The sequence below is a fragment of the Monodon monoceros genome, unplaced genomic scaffold (genome assembly GCF_005190385.1).
Source record: "Monodon monoceros isolate NGI ecotype Baffin Bay Population unplaced genomic scaffold, NGI_Narwhal_1 Super_Scaffold_22, whole genome shotgun sequence".
Taxonomy (NCBI): domain Eukaryota; kingdom Metazoa; phylum Chordata; class Mammalia; order Artiodactyla; family Monodontidae; genus Monodon; species Monodon monoceros.
This window is the reverse complement of record NW_021703779.1, coordinates 65,601,807-65,621,198: the sequence shown is the minus strand read 5'-3', so window position 1 is coordinate 65,621,198 and position 19,392 is coordinate 65,601,807. Positions and strand designations below refer to the sequence as shown.

At 35.9% G+C, this 19,392-nt stretch overlaps 1 protein-coding gene across 4 annotated transcripts in view; it reads right to left on the bottom strand.

Moving 5' to 3' along the window:
* Window positions 1-18,044, bottom strand: part of GPR174 (G protein-coupled receptor 174) — a 36,984-nt gene extending 18,940 nt beyond the window's left edge. For all 4 annotated transcript variants that reach the window (XM_029240537.1, XM_029240538.1, XM_029240539.1 and 1 more), the window contains exons 1-2: window positions 17,705-18,044; window positions 5,547-5,639 (exon numbers count right to left, since the gene is read on the bottom strand). The gene's annotated coding sequence lies outside the window, so the exon portion shown is untranslated. The remainder of the gene's footprint in view (window positions 1-5,546; window positions 5,640-17,704) is intronic.
* Between the last annotated feature and the right edge of the window lie 1,348 nt (window positions 18,045-19,392).

Here is a 19,392-nt window from a genome sequence, read left to right as displayed (position 1 = left end):
AATTAGTAATAGCAAAGTCAATTTAGTGTAATGAAAATAATATCAGATTGAGAGCGAGAAGACTTGAGTTCTTGTTTCACCTCTGCCATTGAATATCTGTGTAACCTCGAGCAAGTCAATTTATCTGGACTGCTATTTCTTCTCTGAAATATGTAGGTTAAGCCAAATAACTTTTAATAGCATTTCTAGCTCTAATATTTTGTCATTTTATTTCTGGATTTTATTCATTTTATATTTATTTATTTATTGGTGCACCACGCGACTTCCAGGATCTTAGTCCCCTGACCAGGGATTGAACCCATACCCCCTGCAATGGAAGCACAGAGTCCTAACCACTGGGCTGCCAGGCAATTCCTCTACATCTGGGTTTTAAATAGCCTGGCATTCCATTTCATATATATGTTTTCATGTACATGCATTATATAATTATTGCATAATATGCAAACATTTTATAAATAATGAGGCATGATTTGTAGTTGGCAAGAAAACGGACTCTGGAGCCAGTGTTCCTGTATTCAGATTGAGGCTCTGCAACTGACTAGCTGTGTGACTTTGAGCAAGTTACATAAACATTTCTACATCTCAATTGCCTCATCTGTAAAATGAGATAGCAGTAAGTTCCTCTATGGGTATTTAATGAGTTGTTATTTGTAAGATTCTATACCAAGTGCCATATAAATTATTAAATAAAATGAACAAATTCTTAGCATTTTAAACAGTGTAAAATAATTATATGTATGCATAAATGCTGTCGCTAAAGACTGAATGCTCGTTAATGTCTCAAGGAGGAAATCATTTAAACAAATTACATAGATGACAAGTTACATACCTATTAATACAAATTATAAATTGCATACCTATTAATACAAAGGTTTTACTGTTGTTGTTCATCTTGTTTAGCTTTTTTGTTTGTTTGCTAGTTGTAATAGTTGAGTATTTCTCTTTTTCTCTCTTAAGCCTGAGGTTTTATCTTGACTATGGACTTTCATGGCTATTAATAAATGAAAATGCATTTGAATTTCCCCTAGTTAATTTGAATTTTATATCACAATGGAGATTCAGGCTCAACCAGCACTTTCATTTGTTAATACTTCCAATGGAAGTATAGTACTTTAATTGAGCCAACAGATATTTATTCCACAGAAGACTACAGAAATATATCAACTGTGTAACCTACTCCACCTATAATTAATCACAAATTTACGTGTGTTACAAACATAATATGTTTTGGACAGATGCCTAAATTTTTCTCCTTGTCTCACTGAGCTCTCCAGCTATTGTCATCCTGTTTACCTCAGGAAAAATCTCAAGTGATCTTGAGAAGAGGCTCTTTCCCTTTTTACAAGAAAGTGCAACTAGAAAGAAAGGATGGAGTGGCTTCAAGTTGGCTTTCATATATCCATAAACCCATACACTAAATACTTAAGTTAGACATGCACACATTCACATACAAAGGATATTTTCACTACAAGGTATTGTATTATTTATTAAAACCCTGACCTCATGGTAGGAATATAACTGAAAATGACTATATTTAGGGTCTTTTTTTCTCCATGTTTTAGTGATCTGCATAGTCATTTTGCTCATGGTTTTTTATTATATAAGTTTCAGGTGTACAGCATTATAATTAAACATTTGATACACTACAAAATATCACAACTACAAGTCTAGTTACCTTCCATCACAATAAAGTTGACCTTCTTCAATCATTTCACCCACTCCCCAAAACCTCCTTCCTTTCTTGTAATCACTAATGTTTGCTGTATCTATGACTTTGTTTTCATTTCATTTGGTTTTTTTGTTTTGTTTTTTAGATTCCACATATGAGTGAAATAATAAGGTATTTGTCTTTTTCCATCTGATTTATTTCACTTAACATAATATCATCAAGTTCCATCCATGTTGTCAGAAATTGCAGGACTTCATGTTTTTTTATGGCTGAGTAGTATTCCATTGTGTGTGCATGTGTGAGTGTCTGTATAATCTTTTTTAACTGAAGTGTAGTTGATTTATAATATTATATTACTTTCATGTATACAACATAGTGATTCAATATTTTTATAGATTATACTCCATTTAAAGTTAGCCATAAAAAAGAATGAAATTTTACCACATCTTTATCCATTCATCCATTGGTTGACACTTTGGTTGTTTTCCTATCTTGCCTATTGTAAATAATGCTGCAATGAACATTTGTGTTTAAATATCTTTTCGAATTAGTGTTTTCATGTTTTTCAGGTAAATACCTAGAAACGGAATAGCTGGGTCATATGGTAGTTCTATTCTTATTATTTTGAGGAATATCCATACTGATTTCCATAGTGGCTGCACCAATTTACATTCTCATCAACAATGTAGGAAGGTTCTCTTTTCTCCACGCCCTCTCCAACATTTGTTATTTCTTGTCTTGTCAGTAATAGCCATTCCAAAAGGCATGAGGTGGTATCTTATTGTGGTTTTGGCTTGCATGATGATTAATGATGTTGAACATCTTTTCATGTCCCTGTTGGCTATCTGTATGTCTTCTTTGGAAAAATAAATAAAATGTCTATTAAAATCCTCTACAACTTTTTAAATCAGATCGTTTTCTTGTTGTTCAGTTGTGTAAATCCTTTATATATTTTGGATATTAACCCCTTATCAGATATATTGTTTGCAAATATCTTCTGCCATATAGTAGGCTGCCTTTTCATTTTGAGAACAGTTTCCTTAGCAGTGCAGAAGCTTGTTAGTTTGATGTAGTTCCATTTGTTTACTTTTGCTTTTGTTTTCATTACCTTTGGAGTAACATCCACCAAAACATCACTAAGACCCATGTCAGTGAGGTTACCACCTATGTTTTCTTCTAGGAATTTTATGGCTTTAGATCTTATACTCAAGTTTTTAATTCATTTAGAGTTAATTTTGTATGTTGGGTAAGATGGTTTCATTATTTTGCACATGGATGTCCAGTTTTCCCAACATCATTTATTAAAAAGACTGTCATTTCTCCATTGCATGTTCTTTGCTTGTTTGTTGTAAATTAATTGTCCATAGTGTGAGTTTATTTCTGAGCTCTCAGTTCTGTTTCATTGATCTCTGTGTCTGTTTTTGCACCAGTACCATACTGTTTTGATTACTACAGATTTGTAGTATAGTTTGAAATCAGGGAGCATAATACCTCCAGTTTTGTTCTTTCTCAACGTTGTTTTGGCTGTTCAGGATCTTCTGTGGTTCCATATAAATTTTCGTATTAGTTATTCTAGTTCTGTGAAATGTGCCATTGGAATTTTGATAGGCATTGCATTGAATCTGTAGATTGCTTTGGGTAGTATGGACATTTTAACAATATTAATTCTTCCAATCCATGAGCATGGAATACCTTTGCATTTATTTGTGTCTTCTTCCATTTTTTAATCATTGTCTTATAGTTTTCAGTGTAAAGATCTTTCACCTCCTTGGTTAATTTTATTCCTAGGTTTTTTTGTTTTTTGTGGTTTTTTTGATGCAATAGTAAATGGGATTGTTTTTTTTTTAACTTCTCTTTCTGATAGTTCACTAATAGTGTATAAAAACACCACAGATTTCTGTATATTGACTTTGTATCCTGTGACTTTTGTGAATTCACTTATTTCTAACAGTTTGAGGTGCAGTCTTCAGTGTTTTCTATATATACAGTGTCATTTCTTCTGCAAATAGTGACAGTTTTCTTTGTTTCCAATTTTGTTGCCTTTAATTTCCTTTTCTTGCCTAATTGGTGTGGCTAGAATTTCTAATACTATGTTGAATAAAAGTGGCAAGAGTGGAATCCTCATCATGTTCCTAATCTTAGAAGAAAAGCTTTCAGCATTGAGTATGATTTTACCTGTGGGTTTGTCATATATGGCCTTTACTGTGTTGAGGTATCATCCTGCTATACCTACTTTGTTGGGAGGTTTTTTTTGTTTTTTTTTTTTGCGGTACACGGGCCTCTCACTGTTGTGGCCTCTCCCGTTGCAGAGCACAGGCTCCAGACGCACAGGCTCAGTGGCCATGGCTCATGGGCCCAGCCGTTCCGCGGCATGTGGGATCTTCCCAGACCGGGGCACGAACCTGTGCTCCCTGCATTGGCAGGTGGACTCTCAACCACTGTGCCACCAGGGAAGCCCTGTTGGAGTTTTTATCGTAAATGGATGTGATTTTTTTTTCAAATGATTCTTATTCATCTATTGAGTTGATCATATGATTTTTACCCTTCATTTTGTTAATGTGATATATCACGTTGATTGATTTGTATGTGTTGAAACATCCCTACATCTCTGGAATAAATCCTACTTGATCATATAAGCCTTTTAATATATTGTTGGATTAGATTTGCTAACATTTTGTTGAGGATTTTTGCATCTATGTTTATCAAGGATATTGTCCTGTAGTCTTCTTTTTCTGTGGTATCCTTGTCTGGTTTTGGTATCAGGATAATGTTGGCTTCATAAAATGTGTTTGGAAGGATTTCCTCCTCTTCAGTTTATTGGAAAAGTTTGAGAAAGATAGGTATCAAATCTTCTTTGTATGCTTTGCAGAATTCATGAGTGAAGGCATCTAATCCTGGACTTTTGTTTGTTGGGAGATTTTTGATTATTGTTTCAATATCCTTACTAGTAATATGTCTATTCAGATTTTCTATTTCTTCATGATTCAGTGTTGGAAGATTATATTCTTCTAGGAATTTACTGTTTGTTCTAAGTCGTCCAATTTTTTTGCCATGTAATTGTTCAGAGTAGTCTCTTATGATACTTTGATTTTCTGTGCTATCAATTGTAACTTCTCTTTCATTTGTTTTCTTTGAGTCCTCTCTCTTTTCCTTGTCTAGCTGAAGGTTTGTCAATTTGGTTTATACTCATGATTTTTTAAACTGAGCTTAAGTATTAGGCATCTATTAGTCATGTCCACTTCTGATTGTTAGATATCTAGGCTGGTTTTTCAGTAATACACTTCTTCTAAGAATAGGCATCAAGACAAAGGAGCCAAAAGCAAGCATAGAAAACACCACCCCCATCTCCAAAATGTGTTCTTAACCTACATTCATTGACCTTTAAGCTTAGTAATCAGTGAATAGATGCTTGCCTAATATGCATGAATCACCTACAGCTACTGTAGTCTTCTTTTTTAGCAAATGGCATCCCTTTTCTCAACAAACACATATCCTCTGTTGTATGACTAGGGTGGCCAATGTGTGCTGAGTGATATATCTATATCTATATCTATATCATCTATATCTATATCTATCTATATCTATATAATTTAAACTAATTCTTCCTTTGGTCTCAGGCTCCAGTATGACTCAATGGGACACTATTAATAAAAATCACATTCTACCAAATACTCCATAAACCGCAGGTTTTCATGTTCTATAAGATTACATTTATTGACTGAGATAAATGTAATTTAACTGGCCATTACCTGGTAATCTATCAAGTGGACCAGATGTGGGACAGGCTCTCATTGCCTTCCCAGGGACCACAGAGTGAAAGAGCACTCTTTTAGGGATGATGCCAAAAGAGAAGTCAAGATAATATTTTAGTACGTACTGTTTTCTCCAGTGTTGGGGAAATTCTTTAATCAGAGCGATAGGGTCCCCTGAAGAAGCCATAGGGATTCTGGCTGGTTTAATTCATTCATGCCTGAAAGAACATAGAATAACAGTGATCAAATGCAGCGTGAAGAAGATGCTCAGGAGGGCTGGAAAATTTCAGCAAGTAGATGCTGAAACCCCAGAAACAGATTACCACTGGGCAAAGAGCGTGAAAAGAGTTACACTTAGCCCTTAGTGGTAGCAAAGTAGGGTGAGTGGGAATCCCTTTACTGCCATCTGACATCTCCTTTTGACTTAGCAGCTTTTAGAAAGGGTGAGAGTGGATAGGGATGTCAGTGGCAGGGTTCACAGTCCCTCCCTGGTCATAAGGAGCTCTTCATTATAATGAGCTAGCCCAGGAAAATCTCACAGCTTATAGTCAAACTCAACACAGTTGGAGTGTAGAAACTGATTTTTTCTCAGTTAGGGATTTTTCTGAGTTCTCATGACCACAACTGTTTAATTAATTAGTGAATACACATGGAAGGAGACCCAGCTGGCCACTGGCTGTCAGCATAGCTGGTGCTAAGAAGATAGACTAACTTCTGTGCAAAACTACCTTACAGGTACCCTTTCAATGCTTATAGATGGCTTTCTATGTGTGGTGATTTGAGGGCATCAAAAAACCACACTCCACACCTGCTCTTCTCTGCTTCACTTTACCCAGGGATCTCTTGCTCAGGCTTGCCACTTTGCCTGAAATATACCATTATAGATTCAATCCTTTAAGGCACTTTGTCTTTAAGGCACTTTGTCTCCAAGAATCTCCTATTAAAATGAAACTACTACAAGAAGGATTTTCACTTTAACCCATTAACTGTAATCAATCAGATAAGGTAGTTCACCTTAAAAATGAATGGGATGAAATATAAAGAGAGATACGTTTTACTTGGTAGAGGAAGGGAAGTAAAGGAATGTAGAGGCAGATAGCCTTAGGTGGTGCAATATAGTAGGATTACCTGAGAAGCCAGATTGTATCATAAGTTTTGGCAGAGAATTCTACAAAGGGGAGAAGAGGGCAGGAAAGATAGAAGGCAGGTAACTAACATAGCAGCTGCCACCTAAACAAGTTTGCTTCAAACCAATCATTTTAACAATCTTTTCTCAGCTAGATTGCCAGCTCCTTGGGGAAGGGGATCCTTTCAAAGAGACCAGAGTTCAAATGCCAGGTTCAGTTGGGGAAAGTCTCTCTCTCTCTCTCTCTCTCTCTCTCCCCTCCCCTCTCCCTTTCTCCCTCTGTCTCTCTCTCCTCTCTCCCTCTTTCTCCCTCTTGTAAAATGGTATAATAAACAATGTCTACTCCTGGGGTGTATTGTTAAGATTGCGTGGGGTATCCCAAGTAAAAGCCAGTAAGACCATGCTTGATACACGATAGATGGTCAATACACATTATTTGTCCTTTTCTTCTTGCCTCTAAGACATAGCAAATAGGGTGCTAGGCACACAGGAACCTCTCAATATATGCTTTAAAAGGACCTAATGAAGAAAATTAATGGTGAAAATAAAGTAGACTAAAGTTCTTTCTAAATTGCTTTGTCTTTAAAAGAAGGTAACAATGCTGAATAAATAGACCTGAGAAGAGAATGAGTAATGTATTCTCGGTTCCCCAGTATCCACAGAAGTCTGTCATGGAGGCTAAGAAAGAAAGCCCAGACAGTAAGTTACAGACAGTTATAATCTCTACTGGTAGTTTGCTGTGTGTGAAGGTAGAACAAGAATTATCCAAGTACCACCTAAATGGGGCAGATATGTGAGGACAAACTAGAGTAATAAACCATAGGGACAGAATTCAATCACTGAGTAGGGCCGCAGATTAATCATAAACTCTACCAGGCAAATACAGCTGACTAGAAGCAGATTCTATTAAGATGGTGAATATTCTCAGTAATTTTTTTAGGTCATTTAATTTATTGTATTTCATGGACAGGACTCAGGCAAGATATCAACAAGTGGATTTTGGTTTGGGAGTCACTTCATCAATTTCTTCTAGAACAGTCATATACCATAAAATTACTGTTTTACTCGCTGGCTTTTTCAACTCCCAAAACAGGCCACTTAACCTGAGAGAAAGCAGGACGTAGGGGAAAGAGCACTGGTTAGGCATAGGATACCTGGCTTCTAGTTTTGGCCATATCACTAATTAGTGGTATAACCTTAGGAAAGTTCCTTCCATCTCTGGTGCTCAGTCTCTCATCTGTAAAATGAAGGACTTTGTAGACTAAATTATCCCTAAGGTCCTGATACTCTTAAGTCTAGTAGAAAGTTTGATTTGGCAGTTAGGTCCAATTCTAGATAAAAGTTGGAAAAATATGAAGAAATTTTGTGTTCTTATTTTTAAGTGCTTCATCACCTCAGGTCTGATCAAGAGTCCTCACATCACAACCTACCTGCCTGGAGTCCATATCCAATCCAAGACCCATAATCTTAGGCAGACTTTCGTGATGTGCACAAACTTATTCCTTTCATGGACTGCTCCTCATCAAAACATTTTTAGGGCCAGTGTCTCTACTTTTAACCTCAGAAAATAAGTAGATTTAAGCTAATGCATTAAGAACAGAGGACTAGAAGATATTATCCAGGACCTTCACAAAAAGCATGCAGACATTTTTCCAGCAGCCTATTTTTAAATAATTCATGGGAACTATTGCAGACCTAAGCAAAAAAGAGCATGGTACAGTACCATAGGAGGAGAGTAAGGGAGAGGTTTTAATCAGGTTAAACCCCTCACATCATACACTGAAGCCTGCTCAGCAGCCTACATATGGAGTAAATAATTCAACAAGTTCAGACAGCAAATACTTATTGAGCACTTGGGGCAACATGCTGCTTTCATTAATAAGCCCAAAGATGACATCATGGTGATTCAGTGAGCCTTATTATAATTTTTAAATTTCTGGAAGACTGATTGAGTATTTAAAATAAAGATTAGACTATTAATCTTTATTATGTCTCTATTAATAACCTTCTAATCTCTACTGATGCTTTAGTCTTTACAAACAAGGTAACTGAGGGCTAGAGAAAGCAGGGGATTCGTCCTGAGTTAGATAGCAAGTTAATAACAGAGCCAAGACTAGAATTTGAGTTTTAATTCAAAATCCTTGTTTTTTTATCCACATCACATTTCCTTCCAATTACACATTCTGTAGTATGTGTGTATCCACACATATTTCTCTCCCCCTCATATAGTCCAACTATTTGGATGAAAGATTTGTTTATGTTATTAAGGCTTTCAACTTTCTAAATCACCACAGCATACAAATCACCAGAAACAAGTATCCCTCATTTTTCTTTTTGCAATGACATGGAAACCAGTGGTCTTTACTATGTGCGAAATATCGACATCTATTCTTACCTCTTCCTCTTCTCTCTCTCTACCCCAGCGCCCACACATACAGAAACACAGACACTCAGACATCCATTTCTACTGACATAAAAGACTGGAAATTAACCAAAATGAGACAAATGTTCTTTTTACCTCCTTTTCTGCTGCTACAATTTGCTAAATTATCAGTCAAGGACAAAGGAATTAAGTGATGAGCAATGCCATGTAGTAAATCAAGTCACCATGTTAGATCTCACTGGAGATAAAAAGAAAGGAGACATGGCCTCTCTCCTTGAAAACTTGTAGACTGGTAGCAGTAACACAATAGACAAAACAAAAGAGAAATGAGTAAAATCAAATGTTAAATTGAGCAATTCAAATGCCCAGCTCTGTAAAATTTGCCATGTATTTAGGGTACAAACCCACAATAGTTTTTAATGTGTTAGGCCATTCCATAAGGAATTTATAAAAGCAGTGATTTCACTAATCCATAAAACTCACGCATCTCTTTCTCATTTACTCTGCTGCAAGCCTTATAACTATTACCCTTCTTATAAGCATTTAGAACTGCAAGCCTGACCAAATGCAATGCTCCTATGTACTGAAGGAAACCTATCATGTGAAAGACAGGTGCAACTTAATTTTCCCAGAGTGATTTCAATCCAATTTCACATGGCATTTTACAAATTGTATAGAGGAATTCTGACCAAAGGAGTGCAAAGTACCCAGTAAGCATTAGCATTATGATCCATACCCTATAGAAAGTGGTGTCCTTAATCACACTCTTTTCATAGATAGAGAAACTGAAAAATGGGAAATCTTGCTGTCTTTTTCAAGTTTATACCCCAAGTCAGTCCCAAAGGAGCACAACTTGAAGCTCAAGCCTGTAATTGATACCTGCTGAAAGTATGATTTAGAACAGAGTTCTAAATCAGGGATGGATGTCCCAAGTTCCTTCCTTTACTTCCTCCTGGATAAGGAAACATAAACATGGGCGGGGGGTGCGGAGCATTGCAGAGACCAGGAAGATATGGGGTAATAACCAACATTATCAGGAGGTGAACTATCTTAAAACCCTGTTACTGTATTTTTGGTTTTTGCTTTTAATTTTTTACCCAGAGTTCTGTAACTAGGTGGGTTAGATGTTTACAACACTGAGCTCCTAAACTTAAGTATGTGAGTCAGATTCTGGTTAATTCTTTCTGAAATATAGCCATAGATTGTGTTGTGAACCTGGGACAGGCATCCTGTAACTTCAAGGCCTTGGTCTTAAGGGAAAAAAATGACTCACAAATATAAATATAGCTCTACTTTCTCTTCTGATGGTTGGTATGTAACATCAGTTTTTTATATGAAGGATCTCATGCTTTTCCCTTCAATTCTGATGCCCTAAACCCAATAAAGAGTGTAATAGGAGGTTGGCAATCAAGTATACACATAAATTATTTTATTCCCCGAGGCTTATTTAGGAGAGTCTCTCTGTAAATTTTTGTTTGTGCCCTTTCCTTGTTTTTATTTTAACTTGCATCTAAAACCACATATTCTGTCCTAGTCTCTAATATGGCCTTATATCTGAAATTCAGAACCTTTACTCTAAACTTAGCATGACATAAGTTAGGTTAGGGATAAAAAAGCAAATCTTTTGTAAAAGCTCTAATATGATTTCCTTTTTGCATCACTTCAGCTTAAATGTGAATGGGGACAGTGATTCTCTGTTTAAGGAAAAATATGTCATGAAGTCACATATCTTCACATATGTTTTGTATAGTCAGGTTTAATATGTGCTACTTTATCTTCCCCAAGTAAATAAGCTCCATGAGGGCAGGGACTTTAACTTATATGACTCCTATTATTACCCATACTATGCTGGAAAAGTAGTAATCACACCATATAGATTGGTTAAAGAGAATTAAAGTACTTCATCTATACTTTCTATGATCCCCATTTTTTATCCATTTTTATTCCTCATGTTATGTGTTTTACCCCCTTATTTCCTAGTTCACCCAGCCTGAACCTAATAAAATAACAAACTATTTTTAAATTGGTACATCTTGACTCCTTGTATTATAAACTTTCTTGATTCTCAAGTGGAAAGGGTCAAAGTAGTGTGATGTGACTTTATCATATAGGGATAGTATAGCATAAAGGAAAAACTTTGGCAACCAACGGAATTGGGTTTGAAATTCAAACAAGACAGTTATAAAACTTTGGGAAACTTATTTAATTTCTTCACATTGTTTTTTTATCTATAAAATGTGTGAAATAACATAGTTTTTTTCAAGAAATAAGATATATTGCCCAATGCTTAGCACTTCATAAGTGCACAATAAATCATAATCATTATTATTTTTATAGCAGAGAACCCAAAGCCAAAGTTAGAGCTAGTAGTAGATAAGCTCCAAAAACCTGGTAAATTCTAGACTCTAGGTAGCTTCTTAAATATTTAATAGCTTTTTCTGGAGTCATTACTAGGAAGATACATGATTTCGAGTAGGGCATAAGTTCTTAGGGGGAGAAAACAGCTCAAGGATGACCTGAATCTGATGTTGACCCTTAGTCCATGGTGAGGACTTTGGCCCTGCCTTGAAGTTCACAGCTTGAGCTTTGAGGAGGATTTGGGAACCACTAAATATAGATCTAAACCCATAAATCATATTGGAAAATTCTGATTATTTTTCCTTTCCTATAAAAGCCAGACTGGTTTCCCAGAGTTGTGAGAATAGAAAAAGGCCAAAAATTCAGAATTTTCCATAAAGAAAATGAAATCAACACACTTAGCAGTGAGACTGAGCAAATCAAAACTAATTTATATTCCACAATGAATTTTTCAAACCTAAAAATAATTCCATACCCACAAAAAGGCTATGTGAAATTAAAATCTTATTTTGAAAACACACTATTAAACATGAAAATTAATTCCATTGTTTAAATAAACATGTTAACAGTTTATGGGAAAAGATAATGAACTGATCATCACGACTTAGAAGTATTTTATATTATTTGGCCCAATAAGACAAGGGGGTTAATGCATGAATGCATTACTAGATTAGACTTAAAATCTCTAAAGCAACATCATACAGTTTTTGGAGGGGAGTTTATTAGGGTGGTTCACCATCAATTTTCATTTTATAGTGTCCAAAATATTTCCTTCAAGTTCACAAATGTGTCACTAAATGAAAATGCTGGGGAACAGACTGCATCTCTATCCAGTGTATTAAAGCATCCTGCATACTGGAGATCCCACTGCATTTGGATAGGAGCTAGCATGATTAACCATCACGCCCATATTTTCCAGATACTGGTTTAGCATAGGTTTTTATTCTAGCTCTGTATGTTTGGCCCAAGTCCCAGTCAGGGAGCAACTTATAACCCACGGTAATCAACCTTAATGTCTCTTCCTTATTGAATGATGTCACAGGGATTTTCAAATTTACTGATTCCCAGAGGTCAGGCAGCTTTAAATTTCCTGAGTAATTTTATTCCCCTAGGAAAGACGAACAGGCACACAGATGACAGTTTTCAATGTTCAATTACTACAACTGTAACTTTGAATCAAGATGGTTTTAACAAGTAATTATATGTAAAATATAATCCAGGTCATACTCTGTGAATGCTGAGAAACAGCACTCTTGTCTCTGCAGATTGCTAAATGTCTTTACAGTGCTTTGCTTAATCAAATTTCATGGTCCAAAATCGGGGAAAGTTTATTCTACTTTCTGTGACCAAAAGGACCCTTCAGCAAATGGCCAGAGCAAAGCTGGGCAGACCATAATTTAATGGATTATCCCGAACTCTGGATAACTAGGGCCCAAAACTCTATTTTCCCTACTTAACCTGGATTGGTTACGTAGACTGACAACTTCACAGTCTGTCATATTCATATTGTGCTTCAGCTAGGTATATCATCATCAGGATGAATTTATTATATCCATTGATGTGAAATTAACACAAATTGTTTTTTTTCGTCCTGATTAGATTTGGAAGTCATAGACTTTCAGAGGGAAAGATTTTACTGTACCTGATGTCTTGATATGGACTGTGCCTGATTTTGACAACAAAACCAGGTATTTCTATCATCAGTGGCTCTTTCTCAGAGAGATTAATGTTAAGTCTAGTGACTGAAATTTCCTTTATTATACTGAATTAACTTTATGAAGTATTAAAAATTAGTACCACCTAGCTTTAAGCTTAGCATCCTTAGAAAAAAAGAGAAGTCTGGTTGTACCTTCAGAGATAAAAAATATTAGAATGAAGGGGAGGAAAAAAAGATTAAGCAACAACTACAACAAAACAAGAACAAAATCAGGTCTCAGTCAAAGCTGGACCCAAGAAGATAGAAGCAGAATGCTATAATTATTATGGAAATGTGGGAAGAAAATGCCAAATAAATATATCTTTAGAATATTAAATGAGTAAAATCTTTAGTTATAAAAATTAATAAGGGGCAGGAAAATATAGATTTAAAAATCCCCTTTGCAGGTCCCTACCACCTAAGCCAAACAAAAACAATTTTCTAAATTATTTCTACACTTACAATTTTAAGCTAACCAGGTAAATTGGACAAAAAGAGTAAGGGGACAACACTGTGTCTACTAAAGAAAAGTTTGTTTATTGGACCCGGGTTATATTCTTTCTCTATCGACATTAACTCAATTATTTGGATAATCATTCAAGTTTCCACTGCGAGAGGAATGTATAAAGATAACTTCATATCTTAGAGTACCTCTGATAGAATTTTTGATAAAAGTTATCTAACTTTGTCATATTATTGTGTTTAAAGGCAACACCAGTCTTTCGTTTTAGACTCTTTACAAGAAAGTCTAGTGCATATCCTTGATTCTCTAATATGCACAATATATGTCAAGTTGCTAAATGTTCATTAATTTCAACAACTTCAATTTTCCAGGAAGAAGAAAGGGAAAGAGATCTTCAACGTTTTATAGTTAATCTAGAACAGAAATTGTTTCTGTAGTTTGGAGCCACTGTCTTACATCTGTATTCAGGGTGGCTTAATTATATCCGTTGAAGTGACCTTAATAATAAACATCAAGAAAACATTTCCTTTTTCAGTTTTAGAATTGAAAGGATTTTAAAAACGAACACATCTGATAAATAATAAATCAGTCTATCTTCCACATGTCATTCATTTTCCAGCATACCATTTGGTCAGACACTTCAGAGTAGCTACCCAAAATAACAAATTTTTAGTTTTAAAGATTCAATTCATAGGTCACTTTGTGTCATTTAAAAAAAGATTTAATACTTCAGACAGTATATCATCATCAGTACTGTTATCCTATAAATAACTTGTAAGAATTATTTTATCATATAAAAAATAAGTCATTAGCTTTTAAGAAATATCTGGTAGCATCTTATTAGCTTTTGAGAAATACCTGAATCTGATCTGCCAAGTAAAGCTGAAAAGAATCTTAGCTAACTAATTATAACAATATTAAAACCTTTCTTCTGCTGCTAAGAACGTGGACAAAACCTTGTCATTGTCTGCCATAAATAGTGTAACACTGAGCAAAAGCTCTTGGAAGAAACAAATAGATTGTCAATAATTAAGGAAGAAATTGAGGGGCTTTTGACTTGGGGTAGACATTTGCATATATTTTAGGTACCTAGTGAGATAGCAATTATGCTGTCTGAGATACAACTGAGCCTGAATAGGCAGCCTTGGCTTATGTGCTGGACATAAGTCATGCTTCTATGTGACCCACATACTGATCATGGCCAATGGTGTAAACTTTGGTTTCCTTACTAGGTAATCAGAGTTAGTGAACTTCTTGGCCCATACCCAAATATCCAGGGTCTATACAGACTTGATTTTGGTTAAGATCATGCACTTCTGATTATTTCTCAAGAGCTCTATCTGCATCTGGCTGATGCTAATGCAGTTGTTGCTGCAAACGAAAGTGATGCCTGTGAAGCACGCTCTACTCACAATTGTCTTCCAATGACTATACCAAGAGAGACCACTTTAATTTTCAAATATAAGATTATCACCCTCTTATATGATAAATATTAGTGATAGTCAAGCCACTAACTACTGCATCCTCTTTGGGATTCACATACCAGCAATTATTACAATATTTAGCTTCCTCACAGTTTATCCTAAGCCCCATATACCTGTTTCTGCAAGTCAGATACCCTGTAATCTTGATCCCCTTCTCAAATCTGGACTCTCCTAGACCTCGACACTTTCTTAATGCTCTCTCTTACAGCTTTGCCAAACTTACGCCCTGGATCTCAATATAGCACATAAGCATCCAGTCCACGGTCAAGTCTGTGGTAGTATTATATTACGGCACCTAGTGTACATCAATTTGCATTTTGGGATTTTTTTCTGTCAGCACAGTAGGAATAATCATTTCCTATTCTTGCAAGTAAACAGTGGTAAAGCCCAGCAAATCAAGGTTTGTTACATTATCAGGGCCCTTGGGAGAAACCTGAATTGTGCCCTCGGTATTGAGAAGTTCTTGAATGATTTCAAAATGACATCTTTTAACATTTCTCAATGAATAATGCACGTGTCTGTTAATCCTCAAGCCTTGTTAGGCAGTAAAATGAAATGAGCACTGGACAAAGTGTCACAAGACCTAGGATCCAGCCTTTTCTCTGTTATGGACTCACAGAGGTACTTAACCCATTCACTTCAACTCTCTGGGCTTCAGTTCAACTGTAAAATGCAAACTGACGATCTGTCACTTCCCAAAGCATAAAAGAGTCTCATATGTTCGACACTGCTCCTGTGAATGACAAGATTTGAATCTGTCTCTGATAATTTCATATTCTCTGACTAGGGTTCTGGTAACTGATTCTTGGGACCTACGGCATAAGAGGAAGGCTTTGGGGACGTCACTTTAATGGGCAAGGGAAACAGGACTGTCTATGGTCTCTCCTCTGGGATTAAGTAGGAGTCAGAAGAAGGAGTTAAATTCCTTGTTTGGTTTCAAGCATCTGATTGGTGCCAAAAGTGTCTATCAGAGGAAGACAGAAAGCATGCTTATTTCTCCTTTTAATTTCAGTTACTTAGTGCAAAGGGGGATAATTGAGTCCATTGATTCCTAAAAATCCCTAGGTGGAAATTCAGTGAGCTTTTTGGAAGAGTCAAGGTCCCTCTTGTATGTATTCACCTTTACAATATTCTGTACTATATTACACTGGCTCCAACAGAATAGATACAATAGATGGTTCCTGTCTCACATAAATATTACTGCAAACATGCAAGGTAGAGTAGTACATGTGTTAACAAGTGCAAAGAAAATTTTATAATTAAAAAAAAATTTCCCCTTTGGCACAGACTTCTTGGAGTATGGCATTTATGTATTCCAAAACTTTGCTAGCTCATAATCTTTCCCTGGGCTAAAAAAAATGAATCCCATCTAATAAACAAGGTCTTTATGTATACCACAGGGAAATATATTTAATATCCTGTGATAAACCATAATGGAAAAAATATAAAAATGTTTATATGTGTATATATATACAAATTCTGCGCAGCAGAATTTGGCACAACATTGTAAATCAACTATACTTCAATTAAAAAAAGTTGAATCCCATCTATAAGATTGGTACCTTTGCCACCATACCTGAGACTTACAGCAACTAAAACATTCAGAAAGATATACTCCTTGCTGAATGACCCAAAGCTCTCTAACAAATGTAGCTTTCCTAGTTGAATAAAATTATAACTTTTTTCTTCCCTGGAAAGATTACAGCAGTATAATATGAAGTCCCTGCATACCACTGTTGATAGCAGAGAAGGGAGCAGGAAAGTCATTTGGGATTTAATCTTGGGTCATGTTGCACCATAAAAATCTATCATTTCCTTTCTGATAATCTCTGAATGGAGTTTCTAACAGTTTCATGCTATAGATAGCCTCATCATTTAAAGTTTGAAGGTACCTTCCTTAATATTTCCTCTTCGAGCACAAAAGAAAAACAACATGCAAACCAGAAAACAATTTCACTTACATTTTTTCAAAATAAGTTGTCAGTTATGTGTCTAAAAATGTAAATTTAATTCAAAATCATTTTATCCATTGTTGACTTTTTAAATGTACTGATTATTTATTCTGTTAGATGCAGCTTATCTATGAGCAACTGTTTCTATTATTTTATTTCCTCTCTCTCTCATTAAAAATATGTTTTGTTTTGTTTTGTTTTTCTTTCTGGAGTGTTTTCTTTGAAAGCAGACTCTCTATCGCTAACATTAATTATAATTCACTTTTAAAGTGAAAGTATGTAACTTATATAAGCTAATAGGAACACACATTCATGCTGGTAAGGGTCCTGAGATATTATAGCTCTTTTTATTTTTTAATCATAGCTCATTTTGAAAATAACACAAATCTAATTTAATATTTTGACAGATAAAAGTATCATCTACAAAGAATTATAGCAAAGATTAGATAAAAACATCCTGCACATTCATACAAGTAACTCTGCTTAATAAAAAGTTGGTTAAATCATGAATGTTCACAAGGCTATTTTATTCAATATCAATTGAGGGAAACACATTATGAAAAACCTCTCCATGTCAAACTTATATTTCTCCAAGTTCAAAGTTGCCTGCTCCCTCTCACCTCAGGCAACCAACTGTATAATTATTTTTGTTTGTGCAAATACCAAGGAAATGACATACAAGGATGGTCCATATTTATTATATCCATACCACCCTCAGATCTGACAGGTTACCCAGAATCTGGTGTGAAGACGTCAATTCAAGACAGCAAGGGTGAAAGGCACAGATAATAGCTAATATGCATTTAAAAACTAGAGCTTACCATTTCAATTTCTTTCTGTTTTCTCCAGAGATCTCCAAAAAATTCATGTGACAGCCACTCCAACAAGGACACTACTGATCTGTGCATCAATTCCAGCTCCCTGTTCTGAGAACAACCAATCCAATCCCCCTTCACTACCACCCCAGAAAAGGAAAGAGAGAAAGAAAGAAAGAAAGAAAGAAAGAAAGAAAGAAAGAAAGAAAGAAAGAAAGAAAGAAAGAAAGGAAGGAAAGAAGGAAGGAAGGAAGAAAGGGAGGAAGGAAGAAAGAGAGAGAGAGAAAGAAAGAAAAGGAAGGAAGAAAGAAAGAAAGAAAGTAAAGAAGGAAGGAAGGAAAGAAAGAAAGAATGAAAAAATGAATGAAGGAAAGAAAGAAAGAAAAAGAAAGAAGGGAAGGAAGGAAGGAAGAAAGAAAGAAAGGGAGTAGGGAAAGAGGTTGGAAGGAAAGGGTAAAAAGAAAACAAAATAAAAGAAAGCTGAAAGAAAAATGAAGAAAGCAAGAGGAAAAAGAAAAATAAAATAAAATTCTTAGCGTTATCTAATCACTGCCATGTTGAACAACATGGTAGTGAGATGTCAGAGTGAAATATGCAAGCCACTCTGTGAACACTGAACATTTCTGTTTTCCAGGGGTAACTTGAGCTAATGCTCACTCTCTCTCTCTCTTCCTCTCTCTCTCTTTCTCTCTCTCTCTTTCTGATTAATGATGCAGGTCTACCACTCCAGCCTGCAAAGCTTCACACAACACAGAAATTCTCGTTTCTATTTATAGGGCCACAGTGTATTGTCTTCCAATCCTGTGGTTGAACTCAGCTTTGAGTTTGTGGTATACAGCCTATTTGCTTATGAAGCCCTTTGCTGAAACTAGGTGCCCCTGTTCCCATCCATAGACAGTCGATCACTGCAATCTTCACTATTATCCTTTCTCACAGACTCTCAGTTATTGTGTTCAAGTATGAAAGTGGACACACCCTATCTAAGGATGTCCCTTAGGTAGCTCCCAATAGGAGAGGTCAAGGTGGGGAAGACATCTGCCTAGGGTATTCTTTTATGTTTAAACCTCCAAACTCCTGATAATGAAATAAATATTCCTTAAGAGGTTTGGAGATACTTAACTAACCATTTCCTATCCACCAACTCCCCATTCCCCTCAGAGTCCTTGTGACCAGGAAGTACAGGAAAGCACCCATTTCCTCTCAGTGTTTAGGGAGGACTGAGTGAAAAGGGGCTGGTTTCCTGTAGCCCAGACTCATAGCCACAGCCTCTTAAAGATGGTGTTCCAAGTAGCTTCAGAGTCCCAGAGCACAGCACCACACTGTATTAGGCACCTAACACCCCACCACCACTACCACCATCAGCACCACTGGAAGATGAACAAGAGGCAGCTGAAGGCAATTCCCAAGACTTGAGTAGTATCTTTAGATCAGAGTGAGGGAATTTTTCACAGTGGCCATAGGAGAAAGAAGTATGTTAGTGCAGATCCAGCCTCACACCAGGACATACCTGTATGATATACAGAGCACCTGTAGGGCTCTCTGTTTCAAAATGCTTCCTTCACAAATGCCTGAAACACCAGCCCTTTGGAGGTAAGCATTCCCTTCTTCCTGAAGTCTTGATTTTCAAATCCTGATGCTCTCTTACAAATATACTGACTTAAAAACCTTGGTGTGAATGAGTTAATTAGAATTCA